Below are 24,488 nucleotides of genomic sequence, written 5' to 3' on the forward strand. Positions count from 1 at the left end.
GAAGCTAAAAAGTTACCCACCCAAGGTCACTCATATGAAGAGCTACTGGTTGATATTGGGAAACTGATAAAATCACTTATGATGCCAATATTGGAAAGAACAAAAATAATAAATCTAAAGCTTGATTAATTAGAACATCTTGTAACCATAAATACCCACTCACTTGATGCCATGGCAAAAGGTACTAATAGCCAGGGGGACAAAGTCGCGACCATGACGGTTCAAGGGCCAAAGAAACCAACCAAGCCTACTAAACAGGTTATAGCTGCCAGCTCTGTAGGCACAACCGCCCAAACAGTTACAAATAATCTTGTAATAAGTACAAATGCGGGGGGGGTTAGTGCGCCTAGTGTGGCGGTTTCTAAGTCGTCACTTATCACAAAGCCAGAAGATACATCCCAAAAGGGGCCTGCTCAATTGGGGGGAAAAGTCCTAGCCAAGCGGGCGCTTTGTGTTAATCTCCCAGCGGAATCCGCACCATTCACAATCATATTGACGGGAGTCCCTGAGATCAGACCTGATCAATTGGAATCAAATAAGGACCTGAGAAATAAAGTCACCTTTTGGCTCAATAACAACAGAGCCCTCCCCCCTTCCTCTAAGACACACATTTTGAATGTTAGAAGGGTCCCCTGGGTTGGTCCAAGCAATAAAGATTTGGAGGGGGATTGTCTTAGTGTGAATTTTAAGGACTCGTGGGTTGTGGATTACATTCGTTGTGAACCAAGGTTTGGCAGGGTGGGGGATATCCAATCAATAGGCTTAGAATACTTTTATCCACACGTAAATCATGGAGTATCTCGCACTTTTTTTAATCAGGGTAGCATGCGAATGACTGGTGAGAAAATTCCTGGCTGGGTGACAAACTATATCCCTTTAAGAAATCGCTTTGAGCCACTAATAGGGCTGGAGGGGGTAGATTGACTCCGGATGGGTAGTAAGAATAACAACTTGTGGGAAGATGAAGGTGGTCCTCCTCTTGATAGCCCAATAGAGTTATTGATGGTACCAAAAACTGGAGGTTTAGCAGTGGATGCATCTGTCCATGTTGCACAGGGCATCCCACTGGATCACCATACTGTTGAAGCCCAAGGCCATGACACTGAAAGTCCCTCGGCAGAATTGATTACTCACAGTTTGGATCTGGCCACTAATTTGGAATTATCATGCGATCAGGAAGAGGGTTTTGCCTTCCGCCTGATCTCATGGAATATAGCAGGTCTTTCCAGTAGGCTACAAGATGAGACATGGAGACACTATATAGGAAGTTTTGATATCATTTGTCTCCAGGAGACTTGGAGCAGAAAGGACCAAGTTTTGGATGGTTACCAAGCCTTTAATGTTTTGGCTGAGCCGTCTAAAGCAGGAAGGCCAAAGGGTGGGATAATGACTGCCTTTTCGGTTAAGCATAATACTCTGAAAGTGCGTAAGTTGGTAGATTCCCCTTGGTACCAATTGCTTTTGATAGTATCTTTGTTCCCAGTTCCTCTATTGTTAATTAACTGGTATTATAATATTTTTGATCCTACTAATACATTTGTTATTGGTAAACTGCAGGAGGAGATAGCTAAGGTGCGTAGTGATTCACCTGCATTGTTTATTATATGGATAGGTGACTTCAACAGTTCCATATGCAAATTCAGTGGGTCAAAAGTTTGTGGGCTGGTTGACTCTATGGAGCAACCAATGACACATTTCAAGCATTCACCCCACGGTGATGCTTTGAATAATATTATTGTTATAAATGATCTCTGTATATTGGACATGTTAGCCACCCCAAACTCACTGCCCATACCAACTTTTCAAGGAACAGGGGGTAATATGAGTGTAATTGATTTTGCTATTGTCTCCAGTAGCTAAACTCATTTTGTTGAAAAATTCCAGATAGAGGTAAACCCCGTGAGTGACCATAATCCCTTAGTTTTGAATTTATGCTCTGTTATTGTGAGGAACCAGCTGTTAGGGGTTCAACCTATAAAATATTGCGGGAACCAAGGAGTGACCCTGAAGTGGGATAGGGTGGCTGTAAATGAGTTAGAGGTAGAGGTTTTTAAAGCAAATAGCCTAGAAATAGAGGCCTGTCTAACGTCCACTACAGAGCCTGAAATGGAAATTAAAAATTTCGAAACTCTTTGTAGATACGTGGCAACGCACCTTAAAAAACCAGCAGGAAAACGTGACTCGAGGGAATATAAATGGTTTGATGCTACCTGTTCGGGATCTCAAACACTATTAAGGAAGGCCTTACATCAAATCCCCTGAGTCAAGGAGCAGGTCAAAAAAGCAAGAATAACCTACAGGGATGCTATCTCTAAGCGGAAGATAGACCTTAAAAAGAAAGCTTGGGAGGATTTAGAAAAAGCGTCAGACTTAAAAGATAGCAGACTATTTTGGGAAGTGATAACTCGCCCTTTCCTCAATAGTGACGAAAAAGGTAACATGGTAATGCATATAACGGGGGAGATGTGGGAAGCCCATTATGGAAACATTTTTAACCCAAATTGTGCATGTTTGCCAGATAATGAGGTGGGGGACAGTGATCTCGCTATTTCCGACTCGGCCTATTTGCTCAGCTCCTCGCTTTCTCTCTTTGAAGTAGAGGAGGCATTGAGGAAAGGAGTCCCATTAAAAGCCCCTGGTCCAGACGCGGGGCCTTTGGACTTTTTCAAGCACAATGTTGCGGTGTGGGCACCTTTATTACTTAACGTATTTAAAGCAGTTATAGTTGGGCGCATCCCCTTATCTTGGAAAGAGGCGGTGGTTGTGTCGATTTTCAAGAAGGTTGATAAATGTGACCCACGTTGTTATCGGCCAATATCTTTAATAGATGCCTCATGCAAGTTGATGGGGAGGATAATATTAGCCAGACTGGAGACATGGGCAGACAGCATGGGTATTATTGTAAGTTCACAATATGGGTTTAGGAGAGGTAAGGGGACGACGGAGCAGTGTTTAAATCTCGCTTTAATTATGGGAAAGTACCTGAAGGCCAGGGGTGCTTCGATCCACCTGGCCTTCATGGACTTAACAAGCGCCTTTGACACTGTTTGCAGAGACAAGCTGTGGCGGATGATGGAGGGGATGGGTTTTGAAGAATCCTTGGTCACCTTGCTCCGCAGATTACATGCAGCTACTACGGTAGCTATTAGGTTTGGCCCTGAGGGAGAAAAGACAAGATCTATTCCCTCAACTGAGGGAGTTCGCCAGGGCTGCATATTGGCCCATTTTTTGTTCTTGGTTTATACTAATGGTTTAGAAGGGTTTTTGATGGTGAATTGCTCAGATTTTCCTACGGTAAGCGGCAAACAGATACCTATGTTATCTTATGCCGACGATACAGTGTTGATGACCTTAACTGCTAACAGCATGCAGACCTGCTAAGATACATTTAATAATTTTATGCTGGACCTAGACCTTAAGGTTCATTTTACCAAGTCCTTTATGATGGTATGTGGTCCCAAAGGGACAAAAACACGTAGATATGTGGTACTACCATTGAAAAAGTAGATATTTTAATTACCTAGGAAACTTATTTAATACAAATCTGAGCTGGGCCCCATTGATAGTGGCACGTGTACAAAAAACTACCCGATCAATAGAGGGCCTTTTTTGTTTTGCCAGCAAATTAGGGCAAAAACCGATAGTTGAGCTAAAAACCTTGTATAAAGCAAAATGCTTGTCTGTGGCCACCTATGGAGCAGGGGTATGGGGGACAGAAAGCCCCATTAAGATCCAGGTCATGGAAAATACATTTTTAAAAGGCTTATTATCAATTCCATCAGGCTCATCGAATAAATTTTGCCATACAGAAGTGGGCATGGAAAACGTGAGCGATATTATCCGCGTCTCCCCTTTACTTTTATGGGGGAGAATATGGCTGTCTGAAGACCTCCAGCTTTCAAAGGAAATCCTCCAGTATTGTAAAAATTTAGATTATGCCATGAAGATCCCATGGTTATCCTATGTGAGTGAAACCCTTCAGAGAATTGGCTTGGGCAATATTTATGAGAAGCCAGAAATTATTCAGGGGGACATAAAGACTGTAATTAAAACGGCCTATCGTAACACCATTGGTATGCTAAATAAAGAACAATTAGATTATAGAGATAAATTGCAGCATCAATTTTATCTAACATTCACCGTGCATACACAATGGCGTTTCTATCTGACCAGATCCTGATTAAACACACTGCATTTTCTTTTCGCCTTTCCTAAACAAGGGGGGTGGTGTGAGAGGCTTCCCCATTTTCCTTGTGATAACAAAACCCAACAGTGTACCCTGCATCTTGTTTTATTCTGTTCCTTGTATAGAGAGCCGAGAACTAGGTTTATCAAACCTGTTTTATTGGATCTTCAACCATGCACTTACAAGGAGGGCTATGAACATTTGCTATCATTGTCCTCTGATGTTGTGTGTAGGGCCATCCTCAGTTTTATTAGACTGTCACTTAATATAAGAAAACGTTATTGAAAAACTGGGGTTGTCTTCCTTGTTGCATTGTCGCATTATTAAATTTATGGGACTTGGAAATGTTATCCTGATATATGGTAGGATGGTAACTAACCAGTATAAGTATTGTATTATTGGCTGTTTTTATCTTTACAAAACATTTTTTATAATTGATTATTTGGGAAATGTGTATGTCCGAATTATGTGAAAATGCTAACATGATGATTTTTAATTTATGTAATGGTGTCTAATGTGTTTAAAAAAAAAAAAAAATTGTCTACTTTTATGATTCTGTTGTTGAATCGAATAAAGTTTTATGAATCGAATCGAGTGGAGGGTTTAGATGAGGGCACTGATAATTTGTATCCTCTCACAAAGCTTATGTTGGCTTTCACGTAAGGATGGCCCCCTTTTTCATACAGAGGCAGAGGCCAGGGCAGAGGAAAACCAATGCCACAACAAAAGAAGGCACCCAAGGTACAATGGGAAGATGAACAACCAGCACAAATGGTCACAGGGAGCAAGGGGATGGAATGCAACCCATCAACAAGCAGGGATACAACATCATAGTAAATCTGAGCAGTGTCATCCTTACAATTGAAGAACATTAAGTCTTATCTAAAGGACTAGGATCTGTCCCCAACCCCAATGCTGATATGGTCACACTCCGCACTGAAGCATTTTTTGGTGAACACTAGCCAGGCCCAGAGTGCGACCCAAACATGGGCTTCAGAAAAAAGTCCACTTTCCAGCCTATGACACAATCATTAACATGTGAAGTCCTTGCATTTGAGCAGGCGGCCCTGAGGGAAATTGAGGAGATTGACCACAAGGAAAGGCATACCTTCTGGAATCTAACAAAAAGTAAATCCCAGGCACTGACAACCTTGAGAAACAACGGTAACTTGGTGATAAAACCTGCCGACAAGGGAGGGGCAATTGTAGTTATGGACAAAATCATGTATGACACTGAGTGTCACCATCTCTTAGCTGACAAAGGCAGTTATGAAATAATGCAAAAGTATCCCACCATACGGTTAAGCAATAAAATCAAAAGAATCGTGGAAGATGCCACTTCACAACTGGATTACAAAACAGGGGTCAGATTTTCTCATAGCAGAAAAACCAATAACCCCTAGGCTCTACACTTTACCAAAGATACACACACTGAGATCACATTCCCCTCCCCGAGGAGACCTTTAGACTCAGGTATTGGGTCACTGCTCAAAACATTATCACAGTTCTGTGACAGGTTCCTAACAGTCCAGAAATCAACATCATACTTGCATGACTTAAAAAATGTCTTATTTTTATTGAATGATTTGGAGATCAATGGCGCAGAGATCATGATTTTAACTATGGACATCGAGGCACTTTACACAAGCATCCAGCAAAGACTCAGAATTGAGGTGACTGAAGGGATCCTTCAACACACAGAGGGGGATTTCATGACCCGTAGACCGTTTGTGATAGAATGGGCTGAACTAACCCTCATTGAGAACTTTTTCAAATTTGAGGATGTACTTTACCATCAGACACAGGGCACCTCAATGGGCAGTACATTTGTTCTGAGTGTGGCCTGCCTCTATGTACACCAATTGGAGGCTGACCATATCTTTGTCCCCAATAACCCATATAAAGACAACATTAAACGCTGTTGCCTGTATATTGATGACGTATTGGTAATATGGCATGGCAGTGACGAGCAGCAAAGTCGCCCAGTGGGTACACACCAGAGATAGGTACCTCAGTTTCACAAATGTAATCAATAAGAATGAGGCAGTCTTTCTAGACGGGGTCCTTGCCATTTATAATGCAGGCATAGAAACTAAGGTACATAAAATTATGGACAAGAGCAGTTTTCACCCAGGCTCCCTCCATTAGAATCTGCGGTTGGGGCAATTCCTTAGAGTCTGACATATTTGCTCCACTCTTGAAACTTTTGAAACACAGGCAACAATCCTGGAATCAAAATTGATTGCACGCAATTACCCTAGGAAGACTTTACTAAGAGCCCATACACAGGCCAAGAACAATAACAGAGACTCCATTCTGGAGACAAATTAAAAAACAGACAGAATAGCGTGTGGCACCACATACACCCTTAACTCAAATAAAGTACAAAACATTGGAGGATACTGAACAGTGGGAACAAACAATTGCCATCCCCTCTGTTTTCCTACAAATGTAACACCAGTATATGAGACAAGCTGGTGCACATCAAGGCCAGGGCCACTCCAATATCGCAACAGATCACTCTCTGGGGTTACGAAGCCTTGGTTTGACACTACCCATGCAGTAACTGCATATTGGGCACATTTACCAATCAAACCAAGGTGGCGGATATTAAAACTAGGAAACTATGGGGACTGAAATCACTCATGAATTGTAATAGTGAGATGTGATATACCTTATCACTTGTCCTTGCAGCTTATTTTATGTGGGAATGACAACGAGAAAAATAAAAATCAAAATTCATGAACATTTCAGCACAATATGATATAGAAGGCAACCACTAAACTGATGCGTCACTTTCTGGAATCCAACCACACTGACAAAGAATCATTGTAGGTTATATTTGAGAAAATGGCGACAAATGTACCAGACATGGCAAAGAAATTGTTCACCCACGAGCAGAGATGAATATATCATCTGAAAACATCTCATATGGGTCTTAATGACAAGATACCATGGCTGCAAATGTGAAAAGGTTGTTCCTCCCTTCCTCCTGGGCTAGCACTAACCAGGGTTACAGAACATGTCACCTTAGGTGGGGGGGGGGGGGGGGGGGAGTTGCACATATACCTATGATTATGACATATATATATCATTCATGTACGTACAACTACAGTATATGTATATAAAATTACCATTGATCTCAGCATGAAATGAGATGCAGTCTCATCTCCTGATATCAAAAGGCAAATATAGCATATCAATCAATAACAATTCTTTCCCCTCACAGCCGTTTCCCTTTCAATGGCAGATAGAAACTAACAGTAAAATCAGTAGACTAAAGGATGTTGTACAATGTTTTAAATTTTAAATGTTAGGTCCCCTAGCAGCCATCAGCGGTATGAAAAAATTACATCCCCGAGACTACATCACCCAGGCACTACTGTGGAGCAGGTTGCACTAATAGCATGTGGGAAGACTGCGGCTGCCTCACAAATATGACATTTTCTGAAGCATCTATAACGTGATCTGAGCTTGTGCGGGTAACTCTTGCACTGCGCTTGCCTTTGTGTAACACATTCCTCTTTCCTCTTAACATATTCCTCTTTCACAAGACATAGAGCATGCACAGGTTATCTTCACCACACCCACCTGGAAAATTCTTTCAGCACTACAAAGAAAACAGCAGTGTCACTCATTAACAAAAACACCTGTACTGCTCCCACCTGTAATATCTCCAGAGCCCGCTGCAAGGGAAACAGCACCTGTCGCCACAGCACGGAAACAGCAATCCTACATATAGTGGATGATGCGCTACAGGTCCTAGATATCAATCGAACATGTCTACTAGTCCTTCTTGACCTGTCATCTGCATTTGACACGGTAAATCATGAAAATCTACTAGCCAGGCTTCATGACAGGATGGGATTATCTGGAAATGTGCTTAAACGGTTTGAATCCTTCCTTCAGAATAGAACACAAAGATTCCTGGTCAACCAGTCACTATCCCCATCATGCCTAAATTCAACTGGAGGGTGAGAGTGCCTTCAAGGGATTTTGTTTAGAAAAACTTGAGTTATTTAAACCAAATTTAGGGGATAAATTAATAATCCCTATGTGAATTCAATCTTTCTATAAATACATAAACTCACATGACAACATAAAACAATTCAAAACTACAATGACGTTAAACACAACTACAGACAAGGTGTATAGAAAAAGGTTTTTATCAGAAAATAATTGAATCAATATATACAGTAAAACATAGGTCTGAAGGTCTATAAATGATATGACAATATGCAACACAACAGAACCTAGGAACACCTATCCAATACAGTACAATAAATGATACAAAAGGAAGAGGTGAAGGTCGACGTTTCGGTCTCTTTAAAGGGTGCTTTTTGAGACCATCTTCAGGACTGGAGTCAATTAAAAAACTGTATAATGACCAAATGTACCCTGAAACAAAAATTTTTTCAGTTACATACAGTTCATAAATCAGTTACTTTTATCCATATCACCTTGAACGCTAGACAATTAATACTAATAACAATACACATACAACACATTATTCACATAACAAAAAAATACCCTGGAGTATTTACAGAAGCACTATGGCAAAGATCTAATCATCATTAGGTTGAATCCTCATCATTTTTCACGGTTGTACTGGTCACAGAGATCTACATTAGAAGTGTACATCCTCTCTGTTGTGACAACACTAACTCAAACCAAGCATCACCCTTTGCATGTTCTAAGTACAATAATGGCCATACACATCTAGAAAATCAATTCAAAGACTTCATGCATTAAAAAACTAAATTGGTTCACATACTATCTAGTTAAGTAGACTTTTCAGAGGACCACATCAGCGAGTTTACCTTAATTGAAATCAGGAAGTTTGAAGTTAATTCAAAAGGACGAACATCAAATCTGTAAGGGATCTCAGAGTCCTGGATGTAAACATATCAAGATATTAAGGCACCGTTACTAAGATTATCAAAGGTGTCTAGTGTTTTAATGTAAGTATATACACTTACTTGAATAGACTAACGCAGCTAAACCACATGGAATGTACTACACGTATATAGTTCGTGATCCGGCGTCAGGGAACGACAGGATGGACTACACGTGTCTTACGGTGTACTTTACTTTCTATAAAACGTGCCCGATCTAAAGAAATGTTAAGTTTAGTATCAGTTAACTGAATTAAGTCTCAAATTCAAATTAGCATCAATCGGTAACTGTATTACCTTAAAAAGCTGCAATATAGGGTAGCGAAGCAGCTGTCTACCAATGCGCGCAAGACTCCGTTTTAGGCGGGCATTCAAATTACTTATTTCTAGTTTTAGAAAGAGAGATAACATTGTAATTTCTTAACAGAGGTCTATTTACAGAAACTTAGCGGTTATATAATGATCTCGACACGGGCTTACCCAGTGTAAAACTCACTCCAAGCTTGCATGTGGTCGAAACACTGTGGGCAAAGAGCAAAGCAAACCTCCTGTTAAAATTCTATCGCACCAACATTATTTGAAAACGGACGGGGGGCAACACTGACATTCAGCGCTTACCGTGATTATTTCAACGCAGATCCGCAACAAAGTCCTCTATGGGTCACAGAAACAACAAGGTTTCTTGTGCATACTCATTTTATAGCCGCCTCGTTTGGAGATCGAAATAGGACTGGTAATAGGCGCCATGTTTAAGTGGTCAAAGTTACAGAAATAGTATAAGCCCGACCGCATTTTTTAACAAAGTAAGGCATTCTAAAAAGTATTTCATGCGCATCTAAGGAGCTGTTATTGGTCCTCTAAAACGTCTGAAATGCGCCACATTTATTTTTTATATTACACAATGATGGTCAGTAATTACATTCAGGTCCACAGTATTCGAAGGACATTAACAGGCAACAACATAAAGGTCAATATATTGTGCAGCTGTGCACAAATTACAGCATTAGTGTGTTGAATATAAAAACAGACAGTGTTTAAGTTTTCACAATCATATGATAGACTAAGTGTCATATTATCATGCAACAACATAAAAATCAATATATTGTGCAGCTATACACAAATTCCAACATTAGCGTGTTGAATATAAAAACAGGCTAATGTTGGAATTTGTGTACAGCTGCACAATATATTGACCTTTATGTTGTTGCCTGTTAATGTCCTTCGAATACTGTGGACCTGAATGTAATTACTGACCATCATTGTGTAATATAAAAAATAAATGTGGCGCATTTCAGACGTTTTAGAGGACCAATAACAGCTCCTTAGATGCGCATGAAATACTTTTTAGAATGCCTTACTTTGTTAAAAAATGCGGTCGGGCTTATACTATTTCTGTAACTTTGACCACTTAAACATGGCACCTATTACCAGTCCTATTTCGATCTCCAAACGAGGCGGCTATAAAATGAGTATGCACAAGAAACCTTGTTGTTTCTGTGACCCATAGAGGACTTTGTTGCGGATCTGCGTTGAAATAATCACGGTAAGCGCTGAATGTCAGTGTTGCCCCCCGTCCGTTTTCAAATAATGTTGGTGCGATAGAATTTTAACAGGAGGTTTGCTTTGCTCTTTGCCCACAGTGTTTCGACCACATGCAAGCTTGGAGTGAGTTTTACACTGGGTAAGCCCGTGTCGAGATCATTATATAACCGCTAAGTTTCTGTAAATAGACCTCTGTTAAGAAATTACAATGTTATCTCTCTTTCTAAAACTAGAAATAAGTAATTTGAATGCCCGCCTAAAATGGAGTCTTGCGCGCATTGGTAGACGGCTGCTTCGCTACCCTATATTGCAGCTTTTTAAGGTAATTCAGTTACCGATTGATGCTAATTTGAATTTGAGACTTAATTCAGTTAACTGATACTAAATTAACATTTCTTTAGATCGGGCACGTTTTATAGAAAGTAAAGTACACCGTAAGACGCGTGTAGTCCATCCTGTCGTTCCCTGACGCCGGATCACGAACTATACACGTGTAGTACATTCCATGTGGTTTAGCTGCGTTAGTCTATTCAAGTAAGTGTATATACTTACATTAAAACACTAGACACCTTTGATAATCTTAGTAACGGTGCCTTAATATCTTGATATGTTTACATCCAGGACTCTGAGATCCCTTACAGATTTGATGTTCGTCCTTTTGAATTAACTTCAAACTTCCTGATTTCAATTAAGGTAAACTCGCTGATGTGGTCCTCTGAAACGTCTACTTAACTAGATAGTATGTGAACCAATTTAGTTTTTTAATGCATGAAGTCTTTGAATTGATTTTCTAGATGTGTATGGTCATTATTGTACTTAGAACATGCAAAGGGTGATGCTTGGTTTGAGTTAGTGTTGTCACAACAGAGAGGATGTACACTTCTAATGTAGATCTCTGTGACCAGTACAACCGTGAAAAATGATGAGGATTCAACCTAATGATGATTAGATCTTTGCCATAGTGCTTCTGTAAATACTCCAGGGTATTTTTTTGTTATGTGAATAATGTGTTGTATGTGTATTGTTATTAGTATTAATTGTCTAGCGTTCAAGGTGATATGGATAAAAGTAACTGATTTATGAACTGTATGTAACTGAAAACATTTTTGTTTCAGGGTACATTTGGTCATTATACAGTTTTTTAATTGACTCCAGTCCTGAAGATGGTCTCAAAAAGCACCCTTTAAAGAGACCGAAACGTCGACCTTCACCTCTTCCTTTTGTATCATTTATTGTACTGTATTGGATAGGTGTTCCTAGGTTCTGTTGTGTTGCATATTGTCATATCATTTATAGACCTTCAGACCTATGTTTTACTGTATATATTGATTCAATTATTTTCTGATAAAAACCTTTTTCTATACACCTTGTCTGTAGTTGTGTTTAACGTCATTGTAGTTTTGAATTGTTTTATGTTGTCATGTGAGTTTATGTATTTATAGAAAGATTGAATTCACATAGGGATTATTAATTTATCCCCTAAATTTGGTTTAAATAACTCAAGTTTTTCTAAACAAAATCCCTTGAAGGCACTCTCACCCTTCTATCATAATCACCCAAGCCCTCAAGGGTAGTCTGGGTTGCTCACTGTTTGTAACTTTAAATTCAACTGGAGCCCTCAAGGATCTACACTATCTCCATCACTTTTCAACCTGAATGTCGAACCCCTTACAGAAATTCTCTGAGACGCAAACATATCCTATCACTTGTATGCGGACGACACTCAGATATACGTCAAGATCGCGTCTCTGGAAGACATCAAGTTGATGAATGAGGCTTTAAAAGCATCATTACACTGGTTAACTAGCAATCATCTGAAGCTAAATGCACAAAAAACGGAATTCCTATTAATTTCACCACCAAAGAACCACACAGAAGTGAAGGAATGGACCAATCTGATCACAGCACTAAACTGCACCCCTATTCTAGTGGACTCAGCAAAATTGCTAGGAATAACGCTGGATAAGAACCTAGACATGAAAGCCCACATCAAATCAATGGCAAAAAGTGCCCGATTTCACTTGAACCACATTACAAAAGTGAAACCATTCATTTCTAGGGCGGACCTCAAATTGGCAGTCCAGTCCTTAGTTATCTCAAGGATTGAATATGGATGTACAACTTTAGCAGGTCTATCAAAAATGTCCACAGCACCACTAAAAGCATGTTTCATTGCGACAGCAAGACTCGTCACCGGAACTAGGAAATTCGACCATATCTCCCCACACCTGAAAGCGTTAAACTGGTTACCATACGAAGCCAGAATTCAACTGAAACTGGCAGGTATTGCCCACAAAGCGCTCCACTACAAAACACCAAGGTACTTAGCCCAGAAAATTGAGCTATCAGGTGGAAGCAGACCAGCCAGGAGTGCCAGGGAGCTGCTCCTGAAACCACCCATCTTCCAGAAGAAGAAAACGTATGACAGAGCTTTCTCCGGAGCAGCCCCTAGAATCTGGAACTCACTCCCACCAAACATTAGGAAAATTCCAAAGACGGCAACATTCAAGAGGGAAGCGAAGATCTTTCTAATGAGCAAGTGACTTCCATAGGCAAGACTGTTCATCACTAGAACCGTGATATAGGTGTTCCCAAAACAGAACAACAGTGCATGTAAAGATAAAGTCACCAGTTATGCTGGGAATAATCTTTTACGATACCATAGTACTCAAGACTAGAGGTGATGTAGAATGCACGGTTCCAATAACTTTTATTTGTAACCATTAAGATAGACATGAACAGGAATATATATATATATATATATATATATATATATATATATATATATATATATATATATATATATATATGTTAATACTGTTATTCAAGCTGTATCCTAAACTTACCTCATGGCGCTGTATATATTTATGCTAATACCGCTATACAAGCTGTATATCTAACATACCTAACATACCTCATATCATTGTGAAACGTTCTGCTATACAAGATGTATCTCTAACCTACCTCATGTAACTGTGAAGCAATCTGATACCCAAGGGTCACGTTCCCCTATATAAAACTCTTTAAATAAATAAATCAATCATTTAATCAGGGGTTTATATAGTACGGCTACTCACCTGTGAGGGTCTCAAAGCTCTGAGGTAGGGGGGTGCTGCTGATCCATCTGGGTGTGGAGGTCCAGTTGAAGAGCCAGGTCTTGAAGTCCTTCCTGAATTGGGTCAACAACGTTGATTGCCTGAGGTGAGGGGCAGGGTATTCCAGGTCTTGGTGGCGAGGTAGGAGGAAGATCTTCGGTTCTGGTCTTGTGGATCTGTCAGACGGAGGCTAGGGCGAGGTGGGCGGAGCAGAGTTGTCTGGCAGGTGTGTGGAAGGAGAGGCGGTGGTTCAGATATTCCGGTCCTGCGTCGTAGAGAGCTGTGTAGGCATTTGTGAGGAGCTTGAAGGCGATTCTCTTGTTAATTGGGAGCCATCGAAGTTGTCGGACGTGTTGTGGTATGTGGATGCGGATTGGAATTTTGAGGACCAGTCTGGTTGCTGCATTTTGGACATTTTGCAGTTTCCTGAGCTATTTCTGAGTGACACCGGCATAGAGTGTGTTGCCGTAGTCAAGTCTGCTGGTTATGAATGTGTGGGTGCCCATCATTCTGGATTCTGTGGGAATCCATTTGAAAGTCTTTCGAAGCAGGCGGAGCGTGTGGAAGCAGGATGAGGATACTGCGTCGATTTGGCAGTTCATTGTGTGCGATGAGTCCACTATGATGCAGAGGTTGCGGGCGTAGTCCATAGGTGTGGTAGGGGTCCCTAGTGTGGTAGGGGTCCCTAGTGTGGCGGGCCACCAGGTGTCGTCCCAGGCTGAGGGGGAGGGTCTCAGAATAAGTTGCTCATTAAGAAAAACCCACAGATCAAGACACAGCTTCCATAAGTTCAAGAGAATTACGAACCTGTGAAATTAATTTTGGATATATAAGGGTAACACATAGAAACACTTGCTATCGTTTTTATTACTAAGTTATGCCCTCCTACAAAGTAAAAGCCAGACTGCATCACCGCACTGTTTTTTAACTCATTTTATGGATCCTAGGCCAGAAAAGTGCCTCCCTGACTTCAGGGTGCAGGCCCCCTCTCCATCAAACCAAAGATTTTGGAGAGCATGGGGATGCCCTATGATGAATCATAACATCTGGTAGGTATGTGAGGACATCCTGTCAAACTTTTTCTCTCTGTTTAAAAACAGACTCATACAGATGAAACAATAATTGATTGTAAAATCTAAACGCGGGTGGCCTTTGTGTGAAACAGGATTACATTGGAGGCTGGCTCGCCCTTGAGGCCCTAAGCTTCAAGTTCCCCACCTCGGAGATCGTCCATTGATTTTGTGGTCTGATTTCATGCAGGATGCCCATATCCTGCACCACTGCAGCCACCTTTCTTTTCAAAGCAGAACAGCTTTCCACAATAGCCATTAGGATCAGATCTAATTTGTTCCTGGTCGAGCTACTGGACTGGAAGGGTAGGTCCAGGAGGTTCCAACTCGACTGTCCACTGGGCACAGGCACGGGGTCTGTTAATCCCATGTTTGTAACAAGAAGTTTGCGGCCAACAGTTCCCCTATTAAGACCCATCAAGGCTGGATCTGCAGCAATGTGCCAACGGGAGGGGCAGCAGAGTGCAGCATGCAACAAGGTGCAGCAGAAGCTGAAGGTAGGTATCACATGCACTATCTCAAGGACTGTCAACTGGCCCACATCGCTTCTCCCCGATAGCAAGAAAGAAGGTGAGGGAAGGCACAAGCAGCCAGGGGCACCTAAAAAGTAGGGTCTGTGCCGCTTCACCGGTGTGTTCTAAGTGTGCCCCCCACAAGCTAATCCAATAGTTCAGGCCGGAGCATGTGTGTGATCTGCAGTTCCTTCAGGTACCGGGCCCGCCTCACACTCCCCCCAAGCATAGGTTCAAAAGCGAGGGAGGGAGGACACAAGCAGATGGTAGTGCTTTGGGACAGTGTCTTGTAATTAGGCCTCATGGGGCACCCCTCAAGCGGTGCTCACGTGAAGGTCAGCATGGAGAAACCAATCCAACGAGCTGGTTATTTGCCCCGAAGGCAAGCCGCGCCCTGCGTGCACACCAGCAGACCCCCATGGCCAGGCACAGTCTCAGAGGGCCGCGGGTCTGCAAGGCCACCACTGGAACCTGCAGCCTGGCCCAGCGTCCACCACACATGTCCCCAGTAACGGCTCACCAGGGCTGGACACAGTGGGGGTCCCAGCTATCACTAACTCTCGCTTTGCAAATCCCCAGGAGAATGGCGGGCCAGGAGAACAAATCAGCCACACAAGGCGCCTCACGTGGGCTTAGGAGCACAGTCGCATCAGGTCACAGTCGCCAACTTTCTCAGCAGCCAGATTTTGCGTCCGCACCAATATTCCTGCTCTGTCACGTCACTGCAGCTCTCAAGGGGCACAGGGAGCACTGCAAGTCAACTCAGCGGGGGCACGCTAAGACAGATGCTGGCAGAAGATGAGGAGTCGCACAGACTCAGAGTTAAAGAGCTGCCATGTTGACCAGTTAGCCACAATCTCCCACTGGCACTTTTATGTTGTGCCCCCCGGTGTGTTTCTTTTACATAAGCTGTGCTATATTTGATTAGGTCATGTGGTAAATTAAAGAAATAGATGTCTATACCTAGAAAACTGTTATATGGAAAAATTACAGCTCCACTCTTAAGTTAAGATTGAAGATTGATGGAGCAACAGGGGTCCCATTATTAAACTTCATAGACATTTCTACATAAGTCCTGAAACTCATGGAAAATCATGTGGTACAGAAGGTCTCATAGATATTAAAGTTACTTGGCCTGAGATTTCAAAAATTCCTCGCCACTGACAACAAAAACTGCAGTCCCCCCATCACCTCCAACAAATGGCAGTGCTTAGGAAGAACTAATTAGCAGCTTTTTGCTACTAAGGTTTTCATTGTCTTTCTAAAGCAAACCTTTTCTCCATTCTCCCTTTCTTAGGTTAATGAGAAGAGCGAGCGCTCGAAGACTCCGGTCACTCATATCTTGCTGGTGAGGTTAGCACACATTTATGGGCCAGACGGCTCAGTGGGAACTCAACTGCCCTATAGTGATTTAGCAATGGAATATTTTCGACTTTAATAAAGAGTCGGAGTGGGACCCCTGGATCTCGGACCACTAGTGGGGCTTAAAATAAATTTTGCCTATAATGAATGAGGGATAACCACTGCCGCTAAACAGAGAGGAGTGGGACTCAGGCCCCCCCCCCCCCCCCCTATAAAACACTGGAACATCACGGGACTCTATATAATGTTTGTGACTATTGCATTTTACTTTGTGTTTGTATATAAATACTCCATGAAAGCAGGCATTTAACTGGACAATCACGTATTGCTGCTGATTACCGTATTTTGAATTTTGAGCATGTGTTCAACCCCTTTGTCTCCCTCCCCGAGAAGCCTTGCACTGCGTGACCTGTGCTACCACTGAGAGTCAAGTGCTGTAGGGGTACTTGGCCCGGTTGTTTGGGATAAAAAGTAGGTTGGGCCCCGGAACATAAGGCTTCAAATGCCTCAACCCCCACGGTTGAGCCCAGTAGTTCCTGCTTATCCCATGGCCCTATGAATGGGGTTCTGACAACTGGCAGCAAGCAGTGGGGCGCCTAATGTTTATGAGCCTTGGATACAGGTGTGGCATTGGCCATTTCTAATTTACACCAGTAGTACAATAAGTCCAGTTTTACGCACAAAGTCTGCACACACGCAGAATGGAAAACACAGTTTGGGAATAGACCTCAGCACAATGTCCACAGATCAGGTGAAGGACTTATGCAGGGACAGTGGGAGGAGTGTTCCCAAAAGTAGGGACAGAGAGGTCCATATTATCTTTATTAGGGACCAGTTTGAGAGATCGGATGAAAGGGACAAGTCTGTAATTGACGCTGGGGAGGGAACCATGGTAGGAACCCAGGAAGAGAACGCTGTGGATTAAGTCTCTAGGATACCCTTAGGACAGATCTATTCAACACACATGCAGAGTGTGAACTCTAAAGCATTTTTCAGAGTTTCACAAAGATACAACTTTTAGTTTCTAGAATGCACCAGGTATGCACACCACCTCTAATTTCTAAGGCACTACGGTCACCAGTTCCAGTACTAAATCCCTTGCATGGGTTGAGTCTAGCAGAGACCCTGAGCTTGCAGTTGGCATTTCAGAAACATAAAGCTGATGAAGAGGAGAAGGTCAGAGAGTTTGAGAGGGAGAAGCTAAGACTAGCTCACAGGAAACAAAAGGAGAGGAGGCAGGACTGACAGGAAGAATGTGCCCTGGAAGAAAAATGTAAAGAGAAACAGCGAGAAATCAAGGAGAAACAGAGAGAGTGGGAGGAGAAACCAAAGGAAGGAAAGCTGGAGAAGGAAATGATAGCCCTTGAGAGAAACATAGGATGGCAGCAATGACAACCCCATCTGGGATCAGTGACTCCATATCCGGTTCAGGCCAGGTTGTGGCTAAGGTTCCACAAGACCTTGTGCATATGTATGTGGAAGGTCAAGACATCTTGGAATGGTTTGTGAGCTTTGGGGTCACTTGTAAGGCACAGGTCTTGAATGATCGGTCTGAGGCAGCTGCTTTAAAGGAGTGTGTTAGAAATGGGGTTTCTGATTGGCTAGGTTATACAACTAAGCCAGGCAGAACCCACCACTCTTGTCAGGGTAAGGGAGTTACACACCCAAGATAATCCCTTCTCACCCCTTGGTAGCTTGGCAGAGCAGTCAGGCTTATCCCAGCAATGTGTAAAGCATTTGCACAACACACCTACATGCCAGTGACACACTAGGCACACCACAAAAAGAGACTCCACACAAGGTTATATAATAATAGCCTTTCTATTCATACATAAAACACAAATACCATAAATCACTTTGTAATATGTAAATCACATTCAGACCACAATCACATAACTCACTGTGCCACTAGGCACTTGTCATGACGTCACATAAGTCATAAATTACTTTGCCATCAGTCAGTTGTCATAAACACCACAGCTAGTGCATTAAAGTAAATCATTGTAGGTGGTATATGTCATAAAACATTCAACTGTACATCATATGTATACCTTGTAATAACATTTGTTACCCTGCCACTGCAAGGCAGAAAACGCCATATCTCACAACATCAGGGCATAAATGCAGAAATTAGGTAGGGGGAGAACCACACAGATACCCCCAAAAGATCACCATGGAATGCAAGTGATGTAGTTATAACCTGTAGGTCACCGAAGCAGCTGTGCGCCTACTATGGGTAATACGGTAATTCTGCAACTCAACAGGATCAGGACCTCCGTGGATTGTTTATCCCATTCTGCGACAACAACTGGTACCAGCCCCCACCAAGACACCTGGGTGCTCACCCCCCCCCCCCCAAGTGCTTCCCAGCGGCCGAAGGGGAGAACACCAAATACTGGACAAATGTGAGAAGACCTCACTCGGTCTTCCCCGCGCGATCAAAGCTTCAAGGCAGCCGCCCACGTCCATGCGGTGCGGCTGTGAAGCAAGCCCCCACTTCAGGGATGGCAGGAGACCTCACTTGGTCTCCCTCTATGAGTGTAATCCTTGGGGGACTGCAGCTGCCCACAAATGCGTGGTGTCCCTGCTGCCGGCCTCAGAAATGCAGAAATGAGGCAACCGGAAAAAGAACAGGAAAATGAGCCTAGTGTGTTGTGGTTGTCGGCAGATCCATTCAGGGGCCCAACTCACCCACTGGGCTCCTGGGGTGGAGGGAACAGTCTTCGCTTCTGCAGGGACCCTTTCTGGTGACTCGGATGCACCCGGCAACGCATTGTTGTGACAGAGAGGTACGCCGCCATCATTACTGGCGACTCCTCTGTTGCTGCGGTAACTGCTCCTGGTGTGCCCTTTTCCCGCACTGACTCCGCCTTTCTCCCTTGACACCTGCCTCTACAATGCTAGGGTTGCTCCGGCAACCCTCGGGCGGGCCTCGTTTCCTCTGCAGCTCCTTCGTCGCTATGGCAACCTGGGGGGGCCATGTTCAGGATAGTAATATAGCGGCGGCTTCTTGAGATGGCACGATGTCTCTCCACTGCGCCCGCCTCATATGTAATGTGAGTCCATGCCTTGGGCTAAGATAGCAGAAACCAATAAGCGCTCACCACTCGCTTTTACTGTGGGTGCACACACGCCCTGGCTGCCAGGTGGGAGGGGGAGAGCACTTCCTCAATGACAAGCTCTCCTTTCCTGCTTCTTAACACACAAGGGGCCCTCCAACAGCGCTCTCCATGCCTGAGCTTGAAAAAACAAGCACTCTTTAGTGCTTTTACCTAAAATAAGGGGTTGAAGAACAGTCCAGTCCTTCCCCTGCAGGTTTCCTTTGAGATCCAGCAAGGATCTTTTAACAACGTCTTTCTTATCCCTGAGACTTCTAACAGGAAGTCAGCACACACAAACCCTTGGAGATTCTTCACAAGCAGGATACCACAGCAGGGCAAAAGAGTCAGTCTTTTCCTCCACCACAGACAGAAGCAGCAACTGCAGGCCAACCCACTCCTCACACAGAAAAGGCAGCACTCCTCACAAAGTCCTTCCACTCTTCTTCTTGGCAGTGTCCTCGTGTTTCTTGAAGTAATATAAAGTCCTGGGGTTTTAGGTGTAATACTTATATCCCAAAATGTCATTGTTTTCTTTGTGTAAGGGTCTCTGAACCCAGTCCTGTCCTCCCTCGTGCAGCATGACCACATGGAGGAGAAAGCATTGTGCAAAAGGAGACACAGCCTATTCAGGTGCAAGCGAAATTTCTCCCACCACTCTAAATGCAGACTAGGTCTATTCAGCCGTGTGATGAGTCACCCAGGCAAGGCAGGGCACACCTCAACCCCCAGTGATTGTCTGGAGTAAATGCACATCTAAGCTCCTGTCACTCATAAACCAGACGCTGCATTCACAAACAGCCAGAGGCACACAGAATGGTAAAGTAAGAAATACGGGATTTAAAAAATCACCTTCAACAAAAGGTGTGTTAATAAATTCTGAGTTCAGAGAGTCTAAACTTCATTTTTCTATCTTGTCCCTATTGCAAGTTAAACATGTGAATTGTTACAGTGCAACCCCAATGATAAGCCTATGGGGCAGATAGTCTTTCAACAGTGAAAAACAAATTACACAGTATTTCACGATCAAGACTTGTCACACACACCAGTACATGTCCTACCTTTCACATACACTAAACCCTGCCCATGGGGGTACCTTGGGTCTACCTTAGGGGTGACCTACATGTACGGAAAGGGAAGGTTTGAGCCTGGCAAGTGGGTGCACTTGCCAGGACAGCATGGCAGTTTACAACTGCGTGAGCAGACACTACAGTGGTAGGTCTGAGAAACATTTACAGGGCTACTCATGTGGGTGATACAAGCAATGCTGCAAGCCAACTTGTAGTAGTATATTGAACAAGGGGACCCGTTATAAATGGCTTAGGACCTCGGGTGATTAGTATTTTATCTAGAACATAGGTCCTGAGCTTAACAAATACTTCAAAAAGATAGCAAACATAGACTTAAATAAGAACTATGGCTTAGTTTCCAATGTCCAGCCGGACAAGGATTTATTTGAAAATTTTAGGAAATAGGCAAATAAGTCATACACAACATGTATCAACAATACTGGGCACAAGCCTGTACCGAGTCAGGAAGAAAAAATTATAAGAGTAAAGGAAATTTAGACAGGCAAAAGAGTTGGAGCAAGTGGCGGCTTACAGTACAATGCAATCTTGCGTAAGCACGCACAAACAGTTGCTGCACTTAAATATACGTTTATGAACATGCAGTTCTGTTACAACAGTCGACGTGACGTTTCGATCCCTAGCTCCTAATGTTAAATGGGATCATCTTCAGGACTAATGTATATACTATTGCCTGAGTTAGTTAAAAGCCTGTGGAAATAAAACAGGAGGGAAAAGAAGAAAAGGGAATGTCAAGCATTTACAATCAGATATAGGCATGCCATCTACTTACACTTTATTACATCACTCTTGGTGACAAAGTGCTCCCGTGCAAAGCAAGCAGTAATAACTGTGAATAGTAAAATGCGAAGGAACGTGTTGGGTTTGGCGAATAGAATTATGGTAGTGGAGTGAGAAAATACTTAGCACGATCGATCAGTGTGCGAAAAGTGGGCCTCTAGCTCCGTGACTAGAGTGTTCGGTGGGCGAGTGTACTCCAGCTAGGAGCCAAAAGTCGGTAGTGCGGCAAGTGAGGGAGAGAATCGCCGAACTGTGAGAGACAACGTGGGGGGCTTCGCAAGTTCCGTCAGGAGATAATTGTAGTACTGACCGAGCCCGGTGAGCGAGGGAGCTTCAACCGGCATCTGAAACAGAGGTATAGACTGCAGAGTCGAGCACCTGTTGGAATTGAGGGGATGGTTAATTAAATAAAATAAAATAAAATAAAGCTGTCCTCAAGCCGTGTGCCTTGTAGACAAGCGCGAGGATTGGCATTACCTGAATCGGATATTCTATGGCTGGTGGGGTGGGACAGCAGAAGTCAAACTGCGGGGACCTCGTCCCAGGGCGTGTTGGCCTGTAAAAGGAGGCGGACAGTGAATAATTGTTCCCAATGGATTTGCCTCGCCGGGGGGTGGTGGGGGGTGGAGGGCGGTTGGGTTCAATTTACCTTAGGTTGGCTCTTAGGGTCGTTAATAGACGAGCCTGGGCGAGTTTTGGATTCACGGCTGTCACGATGAACAGTTCGAGACCATGATGACCTGTGGAGGCAAGGGTGGATGGGAGTAAGGCACAGGACAAAAAACGGACTGGGAAGCAGTTCGGCAGCTGAGAGCCAAGTTACCTTAATAGGAACGTGCGTTGCGCTGGGTCCCGTACTTCACACTCGGTGGTGGAAGAATGGGAGCAGAGCGGCGTCGCTCTTATTCCGGCGTTTGCATGTCGAGGGTAAACAGCGAGAAGGGACTGATGTCAATACGAGGGCTGGCATGTGGGCGCCATATTGGAGGGGGCTTAAATTATGCGGGCGCCATATCGGAGTAGTGACAGGGAGTGAAAGGGTGAGGGGATACTTAAAACCGAAGTGACAGGAGTGCTCTAAGTGGATTTAATGAACACACAGTGTGATTACAGTATTGTTTGGTCAATAAGTACAGAAACTTTAAAAACAGCAGAATGGTTTACAGTATCTCATTAGAGTAGTGGAGAAATGCAAAATGACAGTAGTGTCATATCTGTTAGCACTCACGAGATATCTTGGCAATTTTAGGGCGACACGTTGGAGCAAAGAAAACCTTTTACAGTTTGCATTGTCATATTGGAGATATAACAAAGTACTTCACGATGGTAGTGCATTGTCTTTAGTATTCCCGGGGTGTCTTTTCATTTTTTGGAACACATGTGAACAACAACAGTGGCGATGCAGAGACAGTTGTTTTACAGCAGGTTCGTCCAATCTTCAGATCTGTTGAGTCCGTTTTGAATGGAATTGAACTGTATGATTGATTTAAGCTCCTCTCTGTTCAACAATAGTGCCATGTTACCACCCCGCGGTGGTAGTTTTAGCACCTTCAGGACAGTCCATTTGATGTCGTCCTCATTATGTCTCATGGCTGCATAATGTTCGACCAACGGGGCATTCAAGGTGCCACAACGAATGCGGCTTCTGTGTTGTCCAATCCTGGTGCGAATCCTTTGTGTAGTCTGTCCTATGTGTATTTTAGGGCAGGGACATTGAATCAGATATATCACGTTTTGAGTATTGCAATTTGAGAAGGAGTGACTATGGACAGTAATATTGTCAAAAGTAAAGCTTTTACCTTCCATCGTCGAGTTACAATTGTTACAGCCACCACATTTTGAATGACCAACAATGGGGGACAGACCCCATACAACATCAAGAGTTGAAGCTGTAGGTGTGCAGGGTAAAGCTGCCCTAACAAGATGATCTTTGAGGTTCTTGCTTTTTTTGAAGGCGAAGAGTGGTTTGTCAATCTCCAGGCTGCCAGAGTTGATAATTGGCCATTATTTGAGTATTGTTTTCCTTAGTCTGTGTGAGATGGGCGAAAATGTGGTCACACATGCAATACGTTTCAGGTCTTTTTTTGGTTTGGGGGTGAGCAGGATCTCTCTCGGGCAGTACCATGCTCGTTTTGAGGCATTCTTTATAATTTTTTTGGGGTAACCTCGTTCTTTTAATTTGGAGGATAGTACTGCTGCTTCCTGGAAATAGTCATTTTTACATGAACAATTACGTCTTATTCTCAAAAATTGAGAATAGGGCAAAGAGTCACGTAAGGCTCGAGGGTGATTACTGCTGTATGCCAACAGAGTGTTTTTCTCTGTTGGTTTGCGGTAAAGCCTCGTGAGAAGGTGACCGTCACAGTGAAAGATTGTGAGATCTAGAAAGGAGACAGAGTTATTGTCTGTAGTAATGGTAAAGGCCAAACCAGAGCAATTATTATTCAGCCAGTGAAGGAATTGGCGCAGGTAATTGACGTCCTGTTTCCAAATGATAAAAATATCGTCAATGTACCTGCGCCAAAAAACGATATTTGTGAAAAAGGAGTTGGAAGGAGTAAGGATCACATTGGACTCTAATTGGTCCATGAATAGTACCGCTAGATTCGGGGCAAAAATAGCCCCCATGGAGGTCCCTTTAATTTGCTCAAAAAAATCATTTTTGAACATAAAAAAGTTCTTGGTTAGGCATACCTCCAGGAGTTGAAGAATAAAGTTGGTTGGCACTGTGTGGGGTCGGGGTTTTGAGTCAAGGACTCTTTGGATTGCTAATAGTGCTGACGTCTGGGGTATGTTCATGTAAAGGGACTCTACGTCCATGGTACATAGAATCTCTGTGGCAGGATCGAAAGGATGATAT

This window comes from Lissotriton helveticus, chromosome 8, assembly GCF_964261635.1.
Source record: "Lissotriton helveticus chromosome 8, aLisHel1.1, whole genome shotgun sequence".
Taxonomy (NCBI): domain Eukaryota; kingdom Metazoa; phylum Chordata; class Amphibia; order Caudata; family Salamandridae; genus Lissotriton; species Lissotriton helveticus.